General features: G+C 46.0%; 1 pseudogene; it reads left to right on the top strand.

Moving 5' to 3' along the window:
• The first annotated feature begins 4,681 nt into the window (after positions 1-4,681).
• Positions 4,682-4,799, top strand: LOC124552863 (annotated as a pseudogene).
• Positions 4,800-26,386: the final 21,587 nt, after the last annotated feature.

Raw genomic sequence — 26,386 nt, 5'->3', positions numbered from 1 at the left:
ACGCTTGCTGTGTGGCTACAAATTGTTCCAAAATTGCAACGCAACGTGCACCAGTGACCGTTTCTGAAATGAAAAAAGGGCGAATAATGCCTCTGCTGCATACTGCAGCCCACACAGTAAATTTAGGAGACTACAGGGGTTTCGCTTCACACCAATATGGCTTTTCAGAACCCCAAAATCGCCAGTTCTGCTTATTCACGTATCCATCCAGGTGGAAGTGTGCTTCATCTGTAAACCAGATTCAGCCAACATCAAATCCTTCACTATCAATCATTGTGAGCATCTGATTAGCAAAGGCAACCCTTTGTTGCACAGCTCGTACGGGTATGGCCTGGTGCGTTTGAATTTTGAATGGAAACATGTGTAGGCTCTTTCTCAATATTTTCTGCGTGCTGGAATGTTTCAAACCAGTCTCAGATGCAATTCTACGGACGGATGAGATTGGATTTCGCTGAATAATTCCAGAAACTGTGGCGCTATTTTCAGGAGTAACTGCGGCTTGCTTGCGGCCAACATGCCCCACTAGATCATCAGTTACGCTGCCTGTTCGTTGAAATTTTGCGAAGAGCGTACGAATGGTTTTCGCATCGTGCTTGAAAACTTCGCCTTGTTGCCGTAGGACTCTCTTCTAACCTGTGGTACTCTAGCACCAGAAAAACGCGTTGTTCAATGGAGTACATGGTTTTAATCTCTTCCTTCGGTACGCCAACCTCCTTTCACGTTTCAATAGAGGAACTGATCGCTCTGGGCTTCGGATCACTATTTATACGAGGCATTACGTATGGCGATTACAGCGCCGTCTGTTAGCAGCTTCTGTAACTATTATTTCAAACTGCTGTAAAAATTTCTTACAACTTTCACAATAAACATACCGTTTGCTGGATTCCTCTATCGATCTTTGTTTTCGAGATATTTAATTTTGAAATCAGGGAGTCCTTTTCTGGACACCCTGTATTTTGAATAACTTGTCCAATTCATTTCTCTGTAACATGTTAATCATATTTGCTCATTATATTTCTTTTCTGAGTGGGACACTTTTGTGGCTCTCCAGGTCCACATCTCTATTTCTTCTAATTTTTTGTTTCTTCTTTTCCTAGACTCCACTCTTCACAACCATAACCTAAAATGCCCCAAATATATGTGTACATGAACTTCTTTCTTTTTCCTATTTTGAGGTGGGTACATGTTAATAAATCACTCTTTTTCTCTAAATGATTGTTGAGACAATGCAATTCTTCTTTTAATATCCATAATACTCGTACATCTGTTGTCACATGTTGTCGTACTTCACAGGTACGACTTATCTGCATTTTCTTTTTATCTAGCCGGCCTCTGTGACCGAGCGGTTCTAGGCGCTTCAGTCCGGAACCGCGCGACCGTTACGGTCTCAGGTTCGAATCCTGCCTCGGGCATGGATGTGTGTGATGTCCTTAGATTAGTTAGGTTTAAGTAGTTCTAAGTTCTAGGGGACCGATGACCTCAGATGGTAAGTCCCATAGGCATACTCCATATTTAGCAATTATATACAACCACTCACTCACAGAAAGATACGTACCTAAAGACTAGATAATTGCCCAAGTCACGCCAATACCCAAAAAGAGAAGTAGGAGTAATCCGCTGAATTACAGGCGTATATCACTAACGTCGATTTGCAGTAGGGTTCTAGAACATATACTGTATTTGAACTTTATGAAGTACCTCGAAGAAAACGATTTATTGACATATAGTCAGCACGGATTCAGAATATAACGTTCTTGTGAAACACAACTACCTCTGTATACTCATGAAGTAATAAGTGCTATCGACCGGGGAAGTCAAATTGATTCCATATTTTTAGACTTCCAGAAGGCTTTCGACACCGTTCCTAACAAGCGTCTTCTAATCAAACTACGTGCCTGCCGAGTATCGCCTCAGTTGTGCGACTGGATTCATGATTTCCTGTCATAAAGGTCACAGTTCGTAGTAATAGACGGAAAGTCACTGAGTAAAACAGAAGTAATATCCGGCGTTCCCCAAAGACGTGTTATTGGCCCTCTATTGTTCCTGATCTATATTAACGACACAGGAGACAATCTGAGTAGCCGTCTTGGATTGTTTGCAGATGATACTGTCAAATGGTTCAAATGGCTCTGAGCACTATGCGACTTAACTTCTGAGGTCATCAGTCGCCTAGAACTTAGAACTAATTAAACCTAACTAACCTAAGGACATCACACACATCCATGCCCGAGGCAGGATTCGAACCTGCGACCGTAGCGGTCGCTCGGCTCCAGACTGTAGCGCCTATAACCGCACGGCCACTCCGGCCGGCATGATACTGTTATTTACCGTCATCTAGAGTCATCAGATGATGAAAACGACTTGCAAAATGATTTAGATAAGATATCTGTATCGTGCGAAAAGTGGCAATTGACCCTGAATAAAGAAAAGTGCGAAGTTACTCACATGAGTACTAAAAGAAATCAGCTAAGTTTCGATTACGCGATACGTCACACGAATCTTAAGGCTGTAAATTCAACTAAATACTTAGGGATTACAATCAGAAATAACCTAAACTGGAACGACGACATAGATAATGTTGTGGGTAGAGCACACCAAAGATTGCGATTCATTGGCAGAACACTTGGAAGATGCAACAGGTCTACTAAAGAGACTGCTTACACACCACGTTTGTCCGCCCTATTCTGGAGTATTGCTGTGCGGTGTGGGATCCGCATCAGGTGGGACTGACGGATGAGATCGAAAAAGTTCAAAGAAGGACAGCTCGTTTTGTATTATCGCGAAATAGGGGAGATAGTGTTAGAGACATGATACGTGAACTGGAGTAGCAATCATAAAAACAAAGCCGGCCGCGGTGGCCGAGCGGTTCTAGGCGCTTCAGTCTGGAACCATCCGACCGCTACGGTCGCAGGATCGAATCCTGCCTTGGGCATGGATGTGTGTGATGTCCTTAGGTTAGTTAGGTTTAAGTAGTTCTAAGTTCTAGGGGACTGATGACCACAGATGTTAAGTCCCATAGTGCTCAGAGCCATTTGAACCATAAAAACAAAGGCGTTTTTCGTTGCGACGGGATCTTCTCATGAAATTTCAATCACCAGTTTTCTCCTCCGATTGGGAAAACATTCTGTTGGCAGCCACCTGCATAGGGAGAAATGATCATCACGATAAAATAAAAAAAATCAGGGCTCGCACAGAAAAACTTAAGTGCTCGTTTTTCCCGCGTGCCGTTCGAGAGTGGAACGGTAGAGAGACAGCATGAAGGTGGTTCACCGAACCCTCTGCCAGACACTTTATTGTGAATAGCGGAGTAATGACGTAGATGTAGAAACTGTTAAACTGTTTTTACATGTGTGGCAGTGCAGTAGGTTCATCCGAAGTCACCAGCAAGTTTTAAATCGCTGGAGCAGCATATCGCGGAATTCGGCTCACGCATGGCACACCTCCGATACTGCGTGTACCAGTATTCTGTGGCGATGGTACCTTTGCAACGGCACGTCCAATTTCCGATTTTATTTCCCCAAGTCGAACTAGTGTCTCCGGGATCTCTTTTCTTTTTTTTTTTAATTCACTATGGGACTTAACATCTGAGGTCATCAGTCCCCCAGAACTTAGAACTACTTAAACCTAACTAACCTAAGGACACCACACACATCCATGCCCGAGGCAGGATTCGAACCTACGACCGTAGCGGTCGCGCGGTTCCAGACCGAAGCGCCTAGAATTGCTCGGCCACCCGGCCGGCTCTCCTAGTTCTAATGACCTCGACATCGACGGGGCGTTAAATCGAGATCTTCCTGCGTTGCTACCGAAACGTTTCGTTCGGGCGGACCGTTAACTTTGGCAGACCCACCGCCAGACGCCGGCTCGTATTTAGGTATGCATGCCGGATGGTGGCCGGCGGTTATCTGGGACGGCAGAGTTTCACAACGTCCGCGCGGAGCCATAAATCTGTGGACCGCCAAGGCGCCAACACCGAGTCCCACCGCGCATGCGCTCGCTCACACACGCACACACACACACACACACACACACACACACACACATGCCGCTTTCGGCAGGAAAACGGGTTCGGGACAGCCGCCGTGCGGCCAGGTGGAACGGAGAGAAACAGAACCAGGACAGGTCGGAGGAAAACGGACAGACGGAAAAAAACGAGAAAATAAGAAGAAAGAATGGAGGGCAAAATAAATCCGTGGCGAGTCAGCGGGCGGTCTTACTTGTTAGCCGCGATCACAGTAATTTCCCTAATGAAGCGTTAAACGATCCATTACGGACGCAGCGTCGGTAATTTCGTCGCCCCGTGTGACCGAGGCGCGCCTGGGTGGTGATGTATGTTCCGGGCGCGCGCCATCCGCGTACGGGCCACGCCGCTGGTTTGTTTACCTTCCCCTCCCTAATCGTTTATCGACTTATTTATTGATGTATGTACTCCCGTCTCCTTTAAAAAAGCAAACACGGCCGCGCTGATACTCCACTCCGGCCCAAGCGGTTAGCAGCCGGGCGTTGCAGGGGATTCCCCTACTGATCGCCAGTTCCTCTTTCTAATTTGCTCGATTCTTGTGTCGGTGACACAAGAGAAACACACTCATCCGAATGCCACACACACACAAATTTTTGAGACAATCTTGATCATTGTTTTACATATTGCACCTTTCCTTGGGTCCTTATCCCGTAACTTCAGGGCAACGGCCTTGCCGCAGTGGATACACCGGTTCCCGTGAGATCACCGAAGTTAAGCGCTGTCGGGTGTGGTCGGCACTTGGATGGGTGACCATCCAGGCCGCCATGCGCTGTCGCCATTTTTCGGGGTACACTCAGCCTCGTGATGCCAATTGATGAGGTACTCGACCGAATAGTAGCGGCTTCGGTCAAGAATACCATCATAACGACCGGGAGAGCTGTGTGCTGACCACACGCCCCTCCTAAGCGCATCCTCCACCGAGGATGACACGGCGGTCGGATGGTCCCGGTAGGCCACTCGTGGCCTGAAACCGGAGTGCTTTATCCCGTACCTTCACGTTCTCAGCCTGTTAATCTGGAATTGGCATGCTAGTGGTGTATGGTAGCCTCCCTTATTGCTGCAACCCTCAGAGCATTCTCTTCCCCCTCAACCCTGGACAGAAACTGTGTGCTCATTTGCTCACACTGGACTCGCATTCGTGAGGACGACGGTTCAAACCCGCGTCCGGCGATCCTGACTCAGGGTTTCCGTGATTTCCCCAAATCGCTTCAAGCAAATGCCCGGATAGTTTCTTTGAAAGAGCAATGTCGATTTCCTTCCCTCATCTGATGGGGCCGATAACCTATCTGTTTGGTCCCCCCCCCCCCCCCCCCAAATCAACCAACCAACCTCATTTGTAGGCATGTAGAGCTACCCATGTGAAAGTGTGAGAACGAGTTCAAATGTTTCAAATGGCTTTGTGCAGTATGGGACTTAACAAAATCAAATGGTTCAAATGTCTCTGAGCAGTATGGGACTTAACATCTGAGGTCATCAGTCCTCTAGAACTTAGAACTACTTAAACCTACCTAACCTAAGGACATCACACACATCCATCCCCGAGGCAGGATTCGAACCTGCGACCGCAGCGGTCGCGCAGTTCCAAACTGTAGCGCCTAGGACAGCATGGCTACCCTGACCGGTGGGGACTTAACATCTGAGGTCATCTGTTATCTGTTATTACGTTTATGTTGTAATTTCATGTACTGACACGTTCCATGACCTTGGAGATTTGCACCTCAATTTAGTCCTCCGGAACCTGACGAGTAAATAAAACAAAAATAAAGCCCGATTTCCTTCTTTGCGCATGTGAATCCCGGCTCTCAGGTAACGCCACACCCCCAATACAAGTTAGAACTCCGAGCGACGTCGGCCGACCATTGACAAGCTACAGCGTTACTGTAAAAGAAGCAGACAAAGTACCTAGCAGACAGTCGTCTCATGAAGAAGATCATGATGCGCATCTTCGAAAGCTCGAGTCTTAACTCCGATTTGACTCTGTCTGAATAACGAGATTTTATACAAGGATGACGTCGCGGAAAACTTGGATGTGAAACTCAAATTACGAAAAATGAAATCTTGGGAATGAGAGAGAAATGAGAAGGGGGGCAGGGAGGGGGAGTGTGTCGGTGACGGCAGCAGCAGAGACGGAAGTCGCCCGCGGCCAAATTGACGTCCAATTAGTGCGGGGGCGAGGGCCGCTCAAAGGCGGGCGACAAATTGCAAGGTAGCGGCTGCCGGCGGCGGCCGCGGCGCCCGCCAATTGCGCCAAGTGGCTCAATTGAGCGCAATGAGCGGCCGGCGCGCCCCCCCGTCCTCTGCGGCTCCCAGCGCGGCCGGCTCCCATACCAGCTCTCCGGCCTAAGCCTTGTCACACACTCGCTCCGCCGCCACACATTCCCATTGTTCAGAGTCAGTAGGGAGAAAAAAAGGCACGCGTTTCGCGCCGGGAAAAAAAATTACACAATGCTCCGCGACATTCGGATACACCTGCTGGTTAAATTTAGATAACCGGTTTTAGAGGAAGACGTTGCAGCAATTTTACAGGCTCACGCGAACTCCGTAACTCTTACCTGCTGTACTCCTCAACTGCCCAACTTGCCCAAATACGCGCTTACATCCAATACCAGAATTGTGCAACTACCAGCAGACCTCTGATTTTTTCTTGGCGACTACCCACGACATGTCAGTAAGCGTATCTACGAGGGTTGGAGCTCTAATAGCAGCAACTATTTATTTACAGCTCGTACAAAATAGATACGTGTTTCAAAATTTTACTAACCTTCAAAGTAGTCACCAGCATTGTGTATAAACCGTTGCCAGCGATGTGGAAGTCGTAGGATACTCTTAGCAGTGCCAGTTGTGTTGGCAGTTCGAGGGGCGCGGTCTATTGCCCGACGAATTTGTAGCAGTTCTGAAGCGAATGCCGTGAAGTGTTTCCTTCAGTTTAGAAATCGGGTTGAACCCACGAGGGCTTAAGTCGGGGGAGTGCAGTAGGTGGTATAGCACTTAGCAACCCCGTCAGTCAGACAAATCAGTAACAGCTTGCACTGTACATGCCTGAGCGTTGTCCTGCAAAATGATGGTCAGGTCCTGCAGGAAGTGTCATCACTTATGTCTCTATGCTGTTCATTTTTGGAACACAACCTATGACCAGCTTTTTTTTAAACCTACGTTTATGATAAGTGGTATCTGACTTCTCGGTTACAAATTTTTAAAAAATTTGTTTCAGTGCTTTTGGAAATTCAACCCCTGAGGGGGCGAAATGGGCGATGAAAACTTTTAAGATAATGTTTTCTTATATTAAAAAAAATTTTAACTGAATCTATGAAAATTGACAGATCTCTCCTCTGTTAGATACAAAGATGTCTGTGTTTGGAGATGAAAGTTTCTATGGAAATATCACCACAAGAAATCAAAAAGCACAATTAACAAAAACTTTGGATTGCAGATCCAGAAGCGCTTTTAGGTCAGACGTACACAGGGAAAAATTGCGCTTAATCAGCGAGAAAAGTTTAGAAGGTATTGCGATTTGCGAACAACACAAAAATTCGAGTAAAGAAAAACCAAAAACAAAAACAAGAAAGTTGTGCAGACCGTACAGTCTACGCGAGCGAGGCAACAGGAGCTAAGTATGAACATGCACAGACCTAACTCCTGTATTAATGCAACACTAATATCCTTGCGCTCTTGGTATTCTTACAGAAAAAGTTACACTGACTCTGTCAAACATCTTCTTTGATTTTTTTTTTTTTTTTTTTTTACTGTAAGATAACTGAAACACATTGAAATTTATCGAACTATAGCAGTAACTGTTCCACGAAAAATTGGTCAGAAAGCTGTTGTTTCGAAATGTAGCCACAAGGGAGCAGTGGAATGCTACCATTCAGTGGTGGCATGGTAGAAAGTAGTGCTACTACAGTAATGCCTTCAGAATCTCGATGTCCACATGGGCAACTGCAGCCAAAGGCCCTGCTGCAGTGGTAACACCGGTTCCCGTCAGATCACGGAAGTTAGGCGCTGTCGGGCTGGGCTGGCACTTGGATGGGTAACCATCCAGTCTGCCGGGCGCTGTTGGCAAGCGGGGTGCACTCGGCCCTTGTGAGGCAAACTGAGGAGCTACTTGATTGAAAAGTAGCGGCTCCGGTCTCGTTAACTGACATACAGCAGGGAGAACGGTGTGCTGACCACATGCTCCTCCATATCCGCATCCAGTGACGCCTGTGGACTGAGGATGACACGGCGGCCGGTCGGTACCGTTGAGAATTCATGGCCTATTCGGGCAGAGTTTATTTCAGTTTATATAGGCAACAGTGGTGCTACTGCAGTATGCCACGGGGATTTCTGATGCCTCACTTGCTATTCCGAACACGGGTTGACGTCTTATCTGATCGTGACAGTATTTCTCCCACTGTACTTTATGGTGGAGGAGACGGAATCTTTCAGACGCTGTTGACTGGAATACTGTCTTTCAAATTTTGAAGGGGGCAGGGGTTAAATAAAGGGAGCGAAAAGCTATTTACAATTTGTACAGAAACGAGATGGCAGTTATAAGAGTCGAGGGATATGAAAGGGAAGCATTAGTTGGGAAGGGAGTCAGACACGGTTGTAGCCTATCCCCGATGTTATTCAATCTGTATATTGAGCAAGCAGTAAAGGAAACAAAAGAAAAGATCGGAGTAAGTATTAAAATCCATGGAGAAGAAATAAAAACTTTAAGGTTCGCCGATGACATTGTAATTCTGTCAGAGACAGCAAAGGACTTGGAAGAGCAGTTTAACGGAATGGTTCAAAATGGCTCTGAGCACTATGGGACATCTATGGTCATCAGTCCCCTTGAACTTAGAACTACTTAAACCTAACTAACCTAAGGACATCACACAACACCCAGTCATCACGAGGCAGATAAAATTTAACGGAATGGACAGTGTCTTGAAAGGAGGATATAAGATGAACATCAACAAAAGCAAAACGAGGATAATGGAATGTAGTAGAATTAAGTCGGATGATGCTGAGGAAACTAGATTAGGAAATGAGACACTTAAAGTAGTAACGGAGTTTTGCTATTTGGGGAGCAAAATAACTGATGATGGTCGAAGTAGAGAAGATATAAAATGTAGGCTGGCAATGGCAAGGAAAGCGTTTCTGAAGAAGAGAAATTTGTTAACATGAGTATAGATTTAAGTGTCAGGAAGTCGTTTCTGAAAGTATTTGTATGGAGTGTAGCCATGTACGGAAGTGAAACATGGACGATAAATAGTTTGGACAGGAGGAGAATAGAAGCTTTCGAAATGTGGTGCTACAGAAGAAAGCTGAAGATTAGATGGGTAGATCACATAACTAATGAGGAGGTATTGAACAGAATTAGGGAGAAGAGGAGTTTGTGGCACAACTTGACTAGAAGAAGGGATCGGTTGGCAGGACATGTTCTGAGGCATCAAGGGATCACCAGTTTAGTATTGAAGGGCAGCGTGGAGGGTAAAAATCGTATAGGGAGACCAAGAGATGAATACACTAAGCAGATTCAGAAGGATGTAGGTTGCAGTAGGTGCAAGGAGATGAAGAAGGTGGCACAGGATAGAGCAGCATGGAGAGCAGTCTCAGGACTGAAGACCACGACAACAACAATATTCCACTACGGTTTGTTAGCCACTGTTGTCGTCAGTACCTCACCTCCAGCATCAGATAGCTATTACCAGTAGATAACAGGTATGTAGGACCCGATACGTCCAGACACCTCATGCGGCGCTACAACAGTGTGTCGCCAGGAGCCGGGCGCAACCGCGGGTGTGTGGGGGCGCCGAGTAACTCAATCCGGCGCTTCCGGCGAGCGGTTAGCGTCGCATACATCACGCCGGCGCGCATTCGTTACCTCGCGCTTGGCAAAGCGTCAGCCCGTTGTCATCGGTTCGATTTATCGGCGCCTTGCGACCAGCCAAGGCTGGGGCGCTGGGTGGCTCGACCGCTGTCGCAGATAAACGGGCGATCGCGGCGATACGAATGCGATCGCCGCCTGAGTGAGACGTGGCGAGCCGGCGACAACAGGATACAGAGCCGCCTGCCTCAGGTGGCTGGGAACACCTCTCTCCCTGTAGCCAGTAGTGCCGCGTACCGTGTTCCAGTCAGCCGGACACTCGCCCAGCGAATACGCTGTCGACACTAATCTCGTAGTTCACAGTAATGCCGAGTGTTAGCGTTAGTGCGCTAATGGGAACTGACTGCGACCTTACTTTCATTTTCAGGTACTGTCTATCCACTGCATTAATTCCTTCCGGGCAGGCCGGCCAGAGTGGTTCAAATGGCTCTGAGCACTATGGGACTTAACTTCTGAGGTCATCAGTCCCCTAGAACTTAGAACTACTTAAACCTAACTAACCTAAGGACATCACACACATCCATGCCCGAGGCAGGATTCGAACCTGCGACCGTAGCCGTCGCGCGGTTCCTGACTGAAGCACCTAGATCACAGTTCACTGGCAGAGGATTCATCGAACCACCTTCAAGCTGTTTCTCTACCTTTCCCCTCTCGAACGGCGCGCGGGAGAAACGAACACTTGAATCCTTCTGTGCGAGCTCTTATTTTCCCTGTTTTAAAATGATGTCCATTCCTCCCTATGAAGGTGTGTGCTAACAAAATATTTTCACACTCTGAGAAGAAAGTTGGTGATCAAAATTTCACAAGAAGATCCCACCGCAACGAAAAACGCCTATGTTTTAATTATTGTCACCCCAATTCCTTGATAATAAACAAGTGTGAATTTTATCTATTAGGTAAATTAAAATTAAAAATTTACAAAACATCCCATTATTTTCATTGATTACGTACACGTTACCTCTAATTATGTGGCTGCTGTATCACAGTTATGTTAGAGACAGAGACGGTTTGCCTGGGCTGACACTATCTGGCCTCTAACAAACTAAATATATTTTGTCGTATAGGCTATGTGACAGGTCGTATGTACATTTCACACACACACACACACACACACACACACATACACACACACAGCCGGCCGGAGTGGCCGAGGGGTTCTAGGCACTACAGTCTGGAACCGCACGACCGCTACGGTCGCAGGTTCGAATCCTGCCTCGGGCACAGATGTGTGTGATGTCAGGTTAGTTAGGTTTAAGTAGTTCTATGTCTAAGGGACTGATGACCTCAGATGTTAAGGCCCATACTGCTCAGAGCCATTTGAGCCTTCCGGGCATATTGTATATCACCTATGACACTGAGTCACATCCCTCCACCTCACTTAAGGCGGAAACAAGCTCTGCTGAGGGAGGCCAAGAAAACATCTGCATCACCCTCTCTACCACTGCACCAGGAACTCTGTCATCCGCCACAGCAACAATAGCGATCAAGAAGACGAGCAAGTGCTACTGCAGGCCAACTCATCGCGGATAGTTTTGATCTAAATGAAAGCTGGAAGTATGAGTGGTCAAGAAAAACATTGGGAACAAGAGCCCATCAGCTTGATCCCCCAAAGAAGCCAAAAGGTTTTGACCTACCGGGGAAACTTTGGTGCCGCCTCAACAGGTTAAGGACTGGACATGGTTGCTGTGGCTACTTCAGGTACAAATGGGGCTGGATCAGTTCACCAATGTGTGAATGTAATCAAGAAGAGCAGACAATTGAACATTTAGTCCAACGCTGTCCACTTCGTTCATACTCTGGAATTCCCGATGACTTGTTCACTCTCAAACCCAGCTTAATTAACTGGTTGAAAAACACGGACTTAAAGTTTAATCTTGTCTTACATCATATGTATATTGTATAAAATCGTTTGCCTTATATCAACTGTATATTTTATAAAATCGCCATACGATTAATAAGGCACTAGGCGCTACGGTCCGGAACCGCGCGACCGCTACGGTCGCAGGTTCGAATCCTGCCTCGGGCATGGATGTTTGTGATGTCCTTAGGTTAGTTAGGTTTAAGTAGTTCTCAGTCTAGGGGACTGATGACCTCAGTTGTTAAGTCCCATAATGCTCAGAGCCATTTGAAAAAAAATGGTTCAAATGGCTCTGAGCACTATGGGACTTAACTTCTAACGTCATCAGTCCCCTAGAACTCAGAACTACTTAACCCTAACTAACCTAAGGACATCACACACATCCATGCCCGAGGCAGGATTCGAACCTGCGACCGTAGCGGTCGTGCGGTCGTGCGGTTCCAGACTGAAGCGCCTTTAACCGCTTGGCCACCACGGCCGGCAGAGCCATTTGAACCAGTGGCTGGAAACCGTACAAGGGATGATGATGATCTTGGTTACAGACAGACTCAAAGCTAAAATTAACCAAAATTTAGGCGAAGATCAATTTGGATTTAGGAAAAAAAGGAACCAGACCAGCTGTAATGGTACTACAAAATGATCTTAGTAGGAAGACTTCATATGAAAAGGAAAACGTATGCAGCAGTCGACCTAGAGATGGCTTTTGATAGAGTGGACTGCAAGAAACTGTTTGGAAATTTGAACAAACTGATTCTCATTGCACACAAAAATCAGAGTACAGGAACAGTTACAGATAACTTTAAGAAACAGGAAAGACTAACAACAAGGTGTGTCCGACGAGGTGTCCTCTCTTTCCTTATTTGTAGGAAGTGCAATACAGAAAATTATAAGCAGCACCGAAACTATCAAAAGTAATGATAAACAAACGTATTGTATTCGATTTGTTGATGGTACAGGAATCGTATCAGAATTATAAAACTTCATGAACTGTACGTTGAAACATTTTACTCGTACCTTGGATAACAACAAATTGAAAATAGAAGCCAATAAGAGTAAAATAATCGTGACAAGTAAATCGAACAGGCTCATGAGGGCAAATATTGAGACAGAAAACAAAATGCTAGTGCAAGTAAATGAATTTTGCTACTTGTGAAGTAAAATGAAAGATTACAACGTGAGTATAACGGATATCTAAAGAAGAATTTCATTGACTTAACAAGCATTCAGAAATGAAAGTAAATGATTGACAAACATCCACCTCAATACCAAAAGAAGAAACAAATTTATCAAGACATTAATCTGGAGCACATTAAGCTACGGTTGTGAAGGTTGGATTCTGCGGAAACAAGAAGAGAAAAAATTCGATATATCAGCTTCATAGAAAACATCTCGGAAGGAAAAATCCTGCAGTACACAATCATCCCTGCTTTACCCCTGCAACCTACATCCATCTCAACCTGCGTACTGTAGCCAAGAATTGTCTGCCTCTACAATTTTATCCGCACCACACCTTCCCACATGCACGCAGGTCCGAAGGAACTATACATCGTACTTCTGAGCAACACAACACTGCAAAATCGTGCTATTGTGAAAGTTTACAGAACTGGCAATTGTGACAGGCTGCACAACGATACTAGTGCCAGCAACACACATCTCCAACAGCGAAGGACAAGATAAGAGCAATTAGGGCTCGTACAAAGGCATATAGACGGCCGTTTGCCCCCGCTGCATTTGCGAGTGGAAATGGAAGGAATGACTAGTAGAGGTACAAAGTATTCTCCACCACGCACCATATGGTGGCTTGTGCATTATCTACACTACTAGCCATTAAAATTGCTACACCAAGAAGAAATGCAGATGATAAACGGATATTCATTGGACAAATATATTACAGTAGAACTGTAATGTGATTACATTTTCACACAATTTGGGTGCATAGAGCCTGAGGAATCAGTACCCAGAACAACCACCTCTGGCCGTAATAACGGCCTTGATACGCATGGGCGTTGAGTCTAACAGAGCTTAGGTGGCGTGTACAGGTACACCTGCCCATGCAGATTCAACACGATACCACAGTTCATCAAGAGTAGTGACTGGCGTATTGTGACAAGCCAGTTGCTCGGCCACCATTGACCAGACGTTTTCAATTGGTGAGAGATCTGGAGAATGAGCTGGCCAGGGCAGCAGTCGAATATTTTCTGCATCCATAATGGCCCGTACAGGACCTCCAACATGCGGTCGTGCATTATCCTGCTCAAATGTAGGGTTTCGCAGGGATCGAATGAAGGGTAGAGCCACAGGTCGTAACACATCTGAAATGTAACGTCCACTGTTCAAAGTGCCGTCAATGCGAACAAGAGCTGACCGAGACGTGTAACCATTGGCACCCTATACCACCACGCCGGGTGATACGCCAGTATGGTGATGACGAATACACGCTTCCAGTGTGCGTTCACCGCGATGTCGCCAAACACGAATGCGACCATCATGATGCTGTAAACAGAACCTGGATTCATCCGAAAAAATGTCGTTTTGCCATTCGTGCACCCAGGTTCGTCGTTGAGTACACCGTCGCAGGCGCTCCTGTCTGTGATGCAGCGTCAAGGGTAACCGCAGCCATTGTCTCCGAGGTGATAGTCCATGCTGCTGCAAACGTCGTCGAACTGTTCGTGCTGATGGTTGTTGTCTTGCAAACGTACTCATCTGTTGACTCAGGGATTGAGATGTGGCTGCACGATCCGTTACTGCCGTGCGGATAAGATGCCTGTCATGTCGTTGCTAGCGATACGAGGCCGTTGGGATCCAGCACGGCGTTCCGTATTACCCTCCTGAAACCACCGATTCCATATTCTGCTAACAGTCACTGGATCTCGACCAACGCAAGCAGCAATGTCGCGATACGATAAACTGCAATCGCGATAGGCTACAAGTCGACCTTTATCAAAATCGGAAACGTTATGGTACGCATCTCTGCTCCTTACACGAGGCATCACAACGACGTTTCACCAGGCAACGCCGGTCAACTACTGTTTGTGTATGAGAAATCGGTAGGAAACTTTCCTCATGTAAGCACGTTGTAGGTGTCGCCACCGGCGCCAACCTTGTGTGAATGCTCTGAAAAGCATATCACGGCATCTTCTTCCTGGCGGTTTCATTTCGCGTCTGTAGCACGTCATCTTCGTGGTGTAGCAATTTTAATGGCCAGTAGTGTATGTAGGTGTAGACAAAAGTATAGCGTAGTTCATTTCAGTAAGAGACTGACAAGGTGATTATTTTTTTTTTTTTTTTCAGGGCGCAGGAACATGGTTAATAATCGTCGTTTTCTTCTTCCGATAAGAACGGCGGTTTCAATTCTCCTGCCCTCGTGATGATGTTAACGCGTCGCTGGGAAGACTGCTGGAGGGGCGGAGGGGGGGGGGGGGGAAGTGAACGGTAGTTGGTGTAAAATTTATGTGACGTCAGCACACGTTAAGTAAAAAACTGAGTGTTAGGAGGGGGCTTTAGGCGAGATGAGGAATGGGTGCCGGGCGCTCGCTCGGCCGATGCTTATCTCCGTGTTTCCCCAGCTGGCTACGATGGCCCAGAACTACGATATTAATTGCAGCGACGAACGGCCGGTGGGCGTCTTTTTGTCGCTAGTGATGGCCGGATAAACCGCGTCCAGGCATGCCCCCCCCCCCCCCCCCCCCCCAGCCACCACTGCGGCCATCCACTTGCCAGAAACTGGCACGTGTTTCAGTATACGCAAGTCCACCTCACATGCCGACAGGTAAAGTAACGTCACGTGACTGTGGGTCATCTGACAACCTTTGTCATTAGTGGCGCCTGAAACATCTTCTTTTGAGTACATACTGTCCTCACTGTCAACGAAGAGAGACACACCATCTATAAACATGACTAAATCAAAATCCCAACCAAGTTTTACTGACTGCATGTCAAGGCTAATCTTAGGAATTACTGAAGGGATTTAGATGCGGTTTTCACAGGCAGACAGACTGATTCACGAGGAAAGTTTATGTACATAACTCACTAGCACTACCCCGTCTAGGACACAGATACAGATACCGGTATGAAATGATTGTTAAGATACAAATGTGTCGATAGGGAAAATTCGTTGTGAACGGGCCTTAATTTTTTTTGTTTGGTTGGTATGACATCTGTCTAAGGAAATTTAGTACGCATCAAGTCATGGAACAAACAACATCATATGTTTTCATCGTGTTAACAATGTCGAATTTTGTACCAGAAAGTGATGATTTGCGGAAAGCATTAATTTTTTGTTTTCATTTGGAAAAAAAAGTGCTGCAGAGTCGCATCGAATGCTTGTCGAGGCATATGGTGATCATGCTCTATGAGAAGCAACATGCAAAAGATGGTTTCAACGGTTCAGAAATAATGATTTTGATGTAAGAAATGAAGAACGTGAAAGACCACCAAAAAAGTCCGAATACGCCGAATCGCAAGCAATATTGGATGAAGATGATACTTTGAGTCAGAAGCAAATGGCACCAATGCTAAATGTGCACAATAAACAATTTCTGACCGTTTGAAAACTATGGGAAAGATCCAAAAGTGTGGAATATGGGTGCCACACGAATTGAATGAAAGACAGATGGAAAACCGAAAACCCATATCTCAAATTTTGCTTCAAAGACATGAAAGAAAGTCAATTTTGCATCGAATTGCTACTGGCGATGAAAAATTAATTTATTTTAAGAATCGTAAACGGGAAAAATCATGGGTTAATCCGGGACAACCATCAACATCGACTGCAAAACCAGATCGATTCGGCAAGAAGACAATGCTCTGTGTTTGGTGGAATCAGAAATATGTGGTGTATCATGAGCTTCTAAAACCCGGTGAAACTGTGAATACTTATCGCTACAGACAAAAAATGATCAATTTGAACTATGCAGTGATCGAGAAAAGACCAGAATGGGCCAGGAGACATGGCAAAGTAATTTTTTTACATGACAATGCACCTGCACACAAAGCAAAACTGGTTCAGGATACAATCAAAACACTTGGCTGGGAGCTGCCACCCCAACCGCCGTATTTACCATTTGTTTTCATCTATGGGACACGCATTAGCTGAGGAACACTTCGATTCCTACGAAGAAGTCGAAAATTGGGTGTCTGATTGGTTTGCTTCAAAAGACGAACATTTCTACAGGCGTGCTGTCCACAAATTGCCAGAAAAGGTGATCAAAATGTATAGAAAGCAATGGTCAGTACTTTGAATTAAATGTTTTTACTTTTCAATTCAAAATTAGTGTTTCATTTTCACAAAAAAACGCTCATTTCATACCGGTACACCTGGTAGAGATACCCGTTAGCAACTAGATTAAGTCGCCAGTTATTAATAACTACTCGCAGAATTTCAGAATACGTCATCTTCCCCCGACGACTGATCTTCCAACGTCTCATCAAATTCTCGGACGCTTCGTATCTTCCGAACCCTGCGGGGCTTAGCGAATGCTACGAGCAGTGGGGCTAATGGATGGGGGCACTACTTGTGCGTGACAGTTTCATTATTTGCGGTGAATAGGAGGCGTGTCCTGATGGCCGAGGCGGTTCGGCCAAATGTTATAAAGAAGCAGAGCATACGGATGTGAGTCCCGGTCCGGCACAAATTCTCAGCCTTCACCACTGGTTTATATCAATGCGTGTAGCCGCCTGAAGTCTTGCATTGTCCTCAGTCCATTGTAAAGTCGATGGTTGCCCAATTCGCAACTGCGAATACATTTCACGTATTTGTGTATATAATTATTACTGCTGCGCAAGGTAAGTTGTCCGGACTCACGTGCGAAGCCCGGACCGGATGCTTTTTTTTTTTTTTTTTTTTTAAAGTAGTAAAGTGTTGAATCTGCGTATTTCATTAACGTGGTTAACCGGCACCCGACCTGTGACATGGTACCAACGCGACGCCCCGTAATTACCACGGGGTTTCATACAGACGTAGAAGGGCCACAGTACGGGCTGGGCCAGCCCTCACGATAGGCGGCTCCGGCCTGTCGATGTGTGGCCATATTCGTGGCGCGTAAAGAGCCGCTCACGTCTTACACGGCGGGTTCCGCCCCCTCACACTTTAGCTCCACTCGTACACACGTCCGCTCGCAGATAGCATCGCCGCCGTAAATCTCGCAGACACGGCCGACGAGACGCGCCACCGCCGCCGCCGGCCGCCAGGCGCGCTGTTCGGACGCCGCCCCCCTCCCGCCCCCACCGCCCCCGCCTCGGCAGGTGTACGTGGGAGTCGGCGCGATGCGAGCCTCGGGCCTCCGGGGCGACATCACAGGCTACGGCGCCACCTGTCTGCTGGCCCCTACCACCGCCTGCTCTCTGTATGTGCGTGCGCGAAGGAGGTCTGAAGCCGCCGAGAGGGATTTTCTCACGGACTACTAGCAGCTGCTCGGGTGCTCCTCGAAAGTTGTGGGTAATAACCACCTGCCTAGCATCCCTCCTCCGTAGCGGAGCTCACTACTGAGCCGACTCTCGAGGTGGAGGTAATCAGTTCGTGTCCTGTGTGAGGTGCTGGTTGTGCTGTTTTGCATTCTCCTATGATGCTGTGAATTAAGCGCTGTCGGGCGTGAATTGCACTTGGGTGGGTGACCATCAGGTCCGCACATGCGCTGTTGCCACTTTTCGGGGTGCAATCAGCCTCGTGATGCCAATTGAGGAGCTACTCGACCGAATAATAGCGGCTGCGGTCAAAGAAAACCATCATAATGACCGGGAGAGCGGTGTGCTGACCACGCGCCCCTCCTATCCGCATCCTTACCTGAGGATGACACGGCGGTCGGATGATGCAGATGGGCCACTTGTGGCCTGAAGACGGAGTGCTTTTTTTATGATGCTACAGTCCGATCTATGACGACCGACAGAGAAGGGAAGCACCGGATATGAACACGCACATTACGTGAAGGAAATAATAATACTGGGCAACGAAAATGTTTTACTGAATGATAATAGGGGTGGTGCAACCAGCCATGATAATGTCAGTACCACATACAGATACACTGACGCCGGCCGATGTGGCCGAGCGGTTCTAGGCGCTTAAGTATGGAACCGCGCGATCGTTACGGTCGCAGGTTCGAATCCTGCCTCGGGCATGGATGTGTGTGATGTCCTTAGGCTACTTAGGTTAAAGTAGTTCTAAGTCTAGGGAACTGATGACCTCAGATGTTAAGTCCCATAGTCCTCGGAGCTATTTGAACAATTTTTTGAACCAACCAGAACACTGGACTCTAAATTTTAAACCGAACATTATTTTGTTGCGTCGCTCCTGAGTAACAAAGATTCACACGCTAGTCTCTGGCAGGCAACACCTGGATAGAGATTCTGTATCTTTCTAAAGAGCTTACACGGGCAGTGTTGTGCATTTTAAACAGAAAAAAGCAGTCCCGTGTCCCGACAGAGAGTGTGTGGGTGAGGGACAAAAATGGAAGCGAATGCTAGTCAATCTACCTGAGGCTGCGACTTCACCTTGGAGTCTGAACATTTTTGTGGTAGCCAGCTGCTCTAAAAATGAGTCTTATCTCTTGATAGCCAGTTCGTAGACTCCAAGCTGTGCACTATCTTCACCATACTAATAAGAGAAATGGAAAGAAGTCAATAAAAGGGAGAGGCTCTGGAGATACTGAAACATGATAGCAATTATTATGCAGTGCCAATGATAGACGACTTGATCAAGGGAAATGAGGGTAGAAGTATTCTGAAATATATTGCGTGAAAATTCCGCCTAACACCTGGTATTCGAAAATAATAAGCCTCTCAGCAGTATATCTACAGGGTGTGTCACAACTCCTATTACAGGCTTCTACAAGCTGTAAACATTTATTTATTTACTCAACTCTAAGAGATACTGAAACAAAATACAATCTTACAACTATAGTCTAACGTTAATGACTGAAAGAATACCGTTCAGAGTCCGCCTTGGCTCACGCAAAGTTTATCATCACTGATATCCCCACTTCCTCAAACTAGTCGTGCACCTTGTCACCTCTGTTCTCAGTCCGGCGAGGGTCTTCTAAGTCCTGTACTGCAGATGACAGCCTGATGGTAGCTTCTCTTTTTCTGTCCATAATCCTTCAGGGGATTTTGTTCTCCACAGCTCACTTTGGCGGCCTTCTGCCGAACTTGGAATTGGTGTTGTAAGAAGCAAGCTTTTCCCTGATTTCACCTGTCATGGACAAACGTAAGTTCCATACAATGTACGCCTTTGTTTTCTGCTGCTTCTTTTCAAAGCTGCAACCTGTTTTCTTACACCTGGCGGTGGTACAGTTAGGTGACGAAAGATCTGACTTACTAGAGTTCGTATTAGGCATGGTATGAGTCTGGAGCCCGTATGTGTTAAAATGCTTGACACACACTCGTAAGGGCCTGGAGTAGCCGCGCGGTCCAGGGCGCCTTGTCACGGTTCGCGCGGCTCGCCCCGCCGGAGGTTCGAGTCCTCCCTCGGGCATGCGTGTGTGTCTTGTCCGTAGCGTAAGTTAGTTTAAGTTAGATTAAGTAGTGAGTAAGCCTAGGAACCGACGACCTCAGCAGTTTCGTCTCATAGGAACTTCCACCACAGCCTCGTATGACGTGAGGTGGCGACACGTAAAACCCCTAAAAACATTTCGAACAACGTTTTGGTGTCCAGGTGTTTGGTATGTGGAGGCACACAGTTGCATGGGCGTACTGATCTCCAAAACTGGTGTACTGGTGTGGCTTGTCTGTGCTGTGGATAGCAAAGCTTCCCTGTACTAACACGGCAGCCCACTAAAAATATTCCTACCGTGGCCATCGTGCTGGAAGACTCCCATACCCCCTCCGATATGTTAGACCGCCAGCGGCGCTCCGGCGTCCGGCGCTCACATGAAACACGGCGCCAATGGCAGTAATTAACAATGGGAGACGGAGTAATTAAAGCCTAGGCGGGCACTCGCCTTTTTCTCCGCCACGCTCCCCGCGGCGTCTTCTCCTTCCCCTCACCGCTTCCGGTTCCCTCTTCGCCTCTCGCGGTCGCCTCCCGAGGCCCCGCCGACACAATAGACCGATTGTTCGCCCTGCGCTGCTTGAAGCAGCTGGTAACGAGGCTCCAACCGCGTTATGACAACTCGGCGGACGCCGCGTTGGCCAACGCCGGACAGCGCAGGTTAACCTCATTAGGCGGGACCTTTGTGCGGGCCCGTCGTATTTGCAACAGCTTTAACATCACATCCGTTACAGCCTCTCTCCGCTCCCAGGGGTCAAGAGCTCGAGCCTCCGCGGGAACCTGACCGCGTTTTGCAATATAAGCAGCCTCCTAGCCTGATATTCTCTGCCAAGAAAGAGGCAGTCTCCGGACTGTTAACAAACGTCCGAGCATGCGAAACAGATACACTGCCTGATCAAAAAGATCTGGACACCTCTAAGGGGACATTTATATGGAGTATTATACACTGAAGCGCCAAAGAAACTGGTATAGGCATACGTTTTCAAATACAGAGATATGTAAACATACAAAACACGGCACTGCGGTCGGCACCGCCTATATAAGACAACAAGTGTCTGGCGCAGTTGTTAGATCGGTTACTGCTGCTACAATGGCAGGTTATCATGATTTGAGTGAGTCTGAACGTGGCGTTATAGTCGGCGCACTGGCAGTGGGACACAACATCTTCGAGGTAGCGATGAAGTGGGCATTTTCCCGTACGACCATTCAAATGGTTCAAATAGCTCTCAGCACACGATTTAGTAGAGAACTCGTTCATACTAAAAAAATGGTGCTTCAGGACCACCTGTTACGCAAACTCAGATGTTCCTTTTGTTGGTCAGGCATCTTTGCTCAAATGGTTCAGATGGCTCTGAGCACTATGGGACTTAACATCTGAGGTCATCAGTCCCCTAGAACTTAGAACTACTTAAGGCTATCCAACCTAAGGGCATCACACACATCCATGCCCGAGGCAGGATTCGAACTTGCAACCGTGGCAGCAGCGCGGTTCTGGACTGAAGCTCCCCGCACCATACTGTCACTTGCGAAGTATGTGCGTAGATGTTGAAACATCCCCTCAGAAAAGTTTATGAATTACTGTGCTTGGATACCCCTTACGTTACTTGATTTTCAAACAGCTGAGCAGAACTGAACGTACTCAGACATATTTCGCTCATTACTTATCCTGATCAACACTAAACTGACACACAATATTTTTAGCGCAACGCAATCTGACTTTCAACAGCCCCTACAAAAGAACGGCCCGGACTAACAATAACCTATACCCTTCATGAATCACTTACCGCACAAAAGTCTTAGTTACTCCAACTACCGCAATACAGCGAGCGCCACTACTGCCAGCTAAATAAAAGATTCAAACTACTGAAGGCACTAACTACTGATAGGCATTCTTAGCAAATGAAAGATTTTGATAGAGAACAAACTATGTATTTACCTTAATAGTGTTCAAAAGTCATTATATATATATATATATATATATATATATATATATATATATATATATATATATATATATATATATATATATATATATATATATACACTGACGAATCGATTCCACAGACCGAACGTGAGGAGAGGGGCTAGTGTAACTGGTTAATACAAACCATACAAAAATGCACGGAAGTGTGTTTTTTAACACAAACCTACGTTTTTTTAAATGGAACCCCGTTAGTTTTGTTAGCACATCTGAACATATAAACAAATACGTAATCAGTGCCGTTTGTTGCATTGTAAAACGTTAATTACATCCGGAGATATTGTAACCTAAAGTTGACGCTTGAGTACCACTCCTCCGCTGTTCGATCGTGTGTATCGGAGAGCACGGAATTACGTAGGGATCCAAAGGGAACGGTGATGGACCTTAGGTACAGAAGAGACTGGAACAGCACATTACGTCCACATGCTAACACCTTTTTATCGGTCTTTTTCACTGACGCATATGTACATTACGGAGTGGAATAGAGTGTGTCCCGACATGTCAGGCCAATAGATGTTCAATGTGGTGGCCATCATTTGCTGCACACAATTGCAATCTCTGGCGTAATGAATGTCGTACACGCCGCAGTACATCTGGTGTAATGTCGCCGCAGGCTGCCACAATACGTTGTTTCATATCCTCTGGGGTTGTAGGCACATCACGGTACACATTCTCCTTTAACGTACCCCACAGAAAGAAATCCAGAGGTGTAAGATCAGGAGAACGGGCTGGCCAATTTATGCGTCCTCCACGTCCTATGAAACGCCCGTCGAACATCCTGTCAAGGGCGAGCCTAGTGTTAATTGCGGAATGTGCAGGTGCACCATCATGCTGACACCACATACGTCGACGCGTTTCCAGTGGGACATTTTCGAGCAACGTTGGCAGATCATTCTGTAGGAACGCGATGTATGTTGCAGCTGTTTGGGCCCCTGCAATGAAGTGAGGACCAATGAGGTGGTCGCCAATGATTCCGCACCATACATTTACAGTCCACGGTAGCTGTCCCTCTACCTGTCTGAGCCAGCGAGGATTGTCCACGGACCAGTAACGCATGTTCCGTAGATTCACTGCCCCGTGGTTTGTGAAACCCGCTTCATCGGTAAACAGGTAGAACGTCAACGCATTCTCTGTTAATGCCCATTGACAGAATTGCACTCGATGATTAAAGTCATCACCATGTAATTGCTGACGTAGCGACACATGAAACGGGTGAAAGCGGTGACGATGCAGTATGCGCATGACACTACTTTGACTCAGTCCACCGGCTCTCGCAATGTCCCGTGTACTCATGTGTGGGTTCATGGCAACAGCAGCTAACACACCAACTGCACCCGCTTCTCCTGTGACGGGCCTGTTACAGACCCGTTTGCGTGCTACGACCAAACCTATTGCATACAGTTGGCGGTAGATGTTTTGCAATGTGCGGCACGTTGGATGCTCTCTGTCCGGGTACCGTTCTGCATACACCCTGCAGGCTTCAGCTGCATTTCGTCGACACTCGCCCTAGATGAGTATCATCTCCGCCTTTTCAGAGTTCGAATACACCGTGGTCACAGTTCCTACAACACTACACTATCACAGACGTCTGGTAACACGGTGTACTACAGTTGGTCTGCGTGCGGAGACGAAAGCAGAATAACAATAACAATACATGCGGACACTGCGACAGCTAGACCAAACAACAGTGCACTGCAGCCACACTCGTAAACACGGTCGTCATTGTAAACATGTCCCTGATGATGCTGCTCGCCGACCGAGGCCCGTGTTTGTTACAACACGCAACTGAACGTCGGAGGTTTCAAGCGTCAACTTTAGGTTACAATATCCCCGGATGTAATTAACATTTTACAATGCAACAAACGGCACTGATTACGTATTTGTTTATATGTTCAGATGTGCTAACAAAACTAACGCGGTTCCGTTTAAAAATACGTAGGTTTGTGTTAAAAAAACATACTTCCGTGCATTTTGTATGGTTTGTATTAAACAATTACACCAGCCCCTCTCCTCACGTTCGGTCTGTGGAATCGGTTCGTCAGTATTTGATGTGGTTTACGAAATATATCCAGCGGTAACGTTAGGTGACTCACCCTGTATATATATATATATCAGTTCATGACATCCAGTATTACAAATTTACTCTTTCTGATGGACACACGTCCAGATTATCCGCTCTCAAAACTCCGCTGTTCACATCCAACTGCCCAACACTACAGTAGTGAATATTACAATGCAAGCTAGCCACAGACTGCACACAGCACAGTCAGTGATATTCATACAGAGCGCTACGTGGCGTTACCAACATAAAAACCTAAACAGCCTACTTACAATGTGTAGATGTAGATGCGAAATAGCGAAACACAGAACGACGGAAATATCACAAGCAGGAAGTGGAACGAATAAAAGAGTGTAACTTAACCTTGTGACTGTACAATACTGCATGATAACATCCACGAAAGTTATATAATTTACGATGCGTGAGGTGGTTTACGGTATATACCGGGGAATGGTCCTTCCACAAGTTGCTCCTCGATTTAAGTTACGTCTTTGACATCTAAATATCAACGAGTAAAATACTTCTTCATTTCTACAACAACTGCATACCACGCGGGAATGACGCAGTGAAATCCAATGCACACAACAACTAAAACAGGAACTATTCATAACAGAACCGCAATTTAAAGCAGTCCGCTGCACAAGAAAACCAATTACTTATTAGTAATAAAGGAAATAAATTCCTTAAACGAGTCTGCGATTCATCATGAAATTTTACGGATAAAATTGTCTATATCGCTTTAATACTTCTTTTATTTACAACTATGCTTCGGGAACTACCATCGTTAGATTGAAACTTAGGGTTCGTATAACAAATTTCAGTGTCAATTGCAATGTGACCTACGTCTAAGTTCGTAGCCAGCGCAAAAGCTAAGGGAAATGCATATGTGTGACACAAAGGCATTCTTCCACACTTTACAACACGAGAAAAATACTCGATAGGAACTTCATACCGTTACTACTTTTGTATGCCAAATCGACTAAAATTCTTATGTCAGAATTATCCATCTAGAACACAGACAAGGAGTATATTTCATAATGTGTCCTATCAGAATTGAGATGGCAGAATGTTTCAGATAAGGCGTTTTTCTCTGGAAGTTACAAAACAATAAGTGAAAGCAATACTTGTATAGTTAGGTGAACCTAAAAGACTTTATTCGTTCTCTGTTGCTATGAACATAGTTTATTTAGTTGTTTTCCAGAGGGCTACAGCAATGACCTATAATTTCTTTTCCCTTATAGCTGAAGTACTTAAACGGCTGTGTACAAATCAATCTAAGCAAAATTTCTATCAGTTTTAGTCAGGGAAGTAGAAACGTTCAAAGTTTTAAGGGCACAATTGGCTATGTTCAAATGGATGTTCTACAGGCGGAATGTTCATTTATATCAGTTGTTCAAACGAGAGCCTATTTTTTCTTACACACAGTTCAGTGCAACTTCCAAACGACCTGCGGACGAGATGTAAACAACCGTAGATTATTTCAAACAGCGCGTCGAGGATGTGTGTCACCTCGCGATACTAACGACATTACATCTCGTTCGCAGCAGGCCGCCTTGAAGTCGCATTTCAGGAAAATAGGCACTCATTTGAACACATCGCTAGCAGAAATCTTTCGCCAACATAACATCCATCTGATCACAGCCAGTTTGGTACAGCATGTTGCATCAACCCCTACAACTTTGAACGTTTCTGCCTTACTAAGTAAGCTTCGGTATTAATAAACCGCTTAAGCTGTGTTTAGTCCTTTATTTTTGGATCGCTACCAGTTGTGGCACTAAAAGACACATCTTCAGGTGAACATCTGGATAACAATAAATCCAGAAGGAATAACAAGGCAACCCTGAGAGAGATATATTGGTATGGTAAATTAAGATAAAATTTTTTTTAACTGTTTCAAACTTTTACTTGAAAATATTAGAATGTTAGTACTCACATAACTAAAATATTAGAGTTGAAACGCTCGGGACATTGTACCCAGCATCCGTTGTGGATCAAAACAAAACACCTCTAGAAGGCGGTATGTCATAGAATAAAACAGCAGCATTCCAATACACTGGATGGGTCTTAAGCAAATCATACCATAGTGGTCCACTAGTAAAGTGAAAATAAATGGAAAACTAAGAAAACCTAATGT

Source organism: Schistocerca americana, chromosome 10 (assembly GCF_021461395.2).
Source record: "Schistocerca americana isolate TAMUIC-IGC-003095 chromosome 10, iqSchAmer2.1, whole genome shotgun sequence".
NCBI lineage: Eukaryota > Metazoa > Arthropoda > Insecta > Orthoptera > Acrididae > Schistocerca > Schistocerca americana.
The sequence above is the reverse complement of the archived record's forward strand: the minus strand, read 5'-3'. Positions and strand labels throughout refer to the sequence as shown.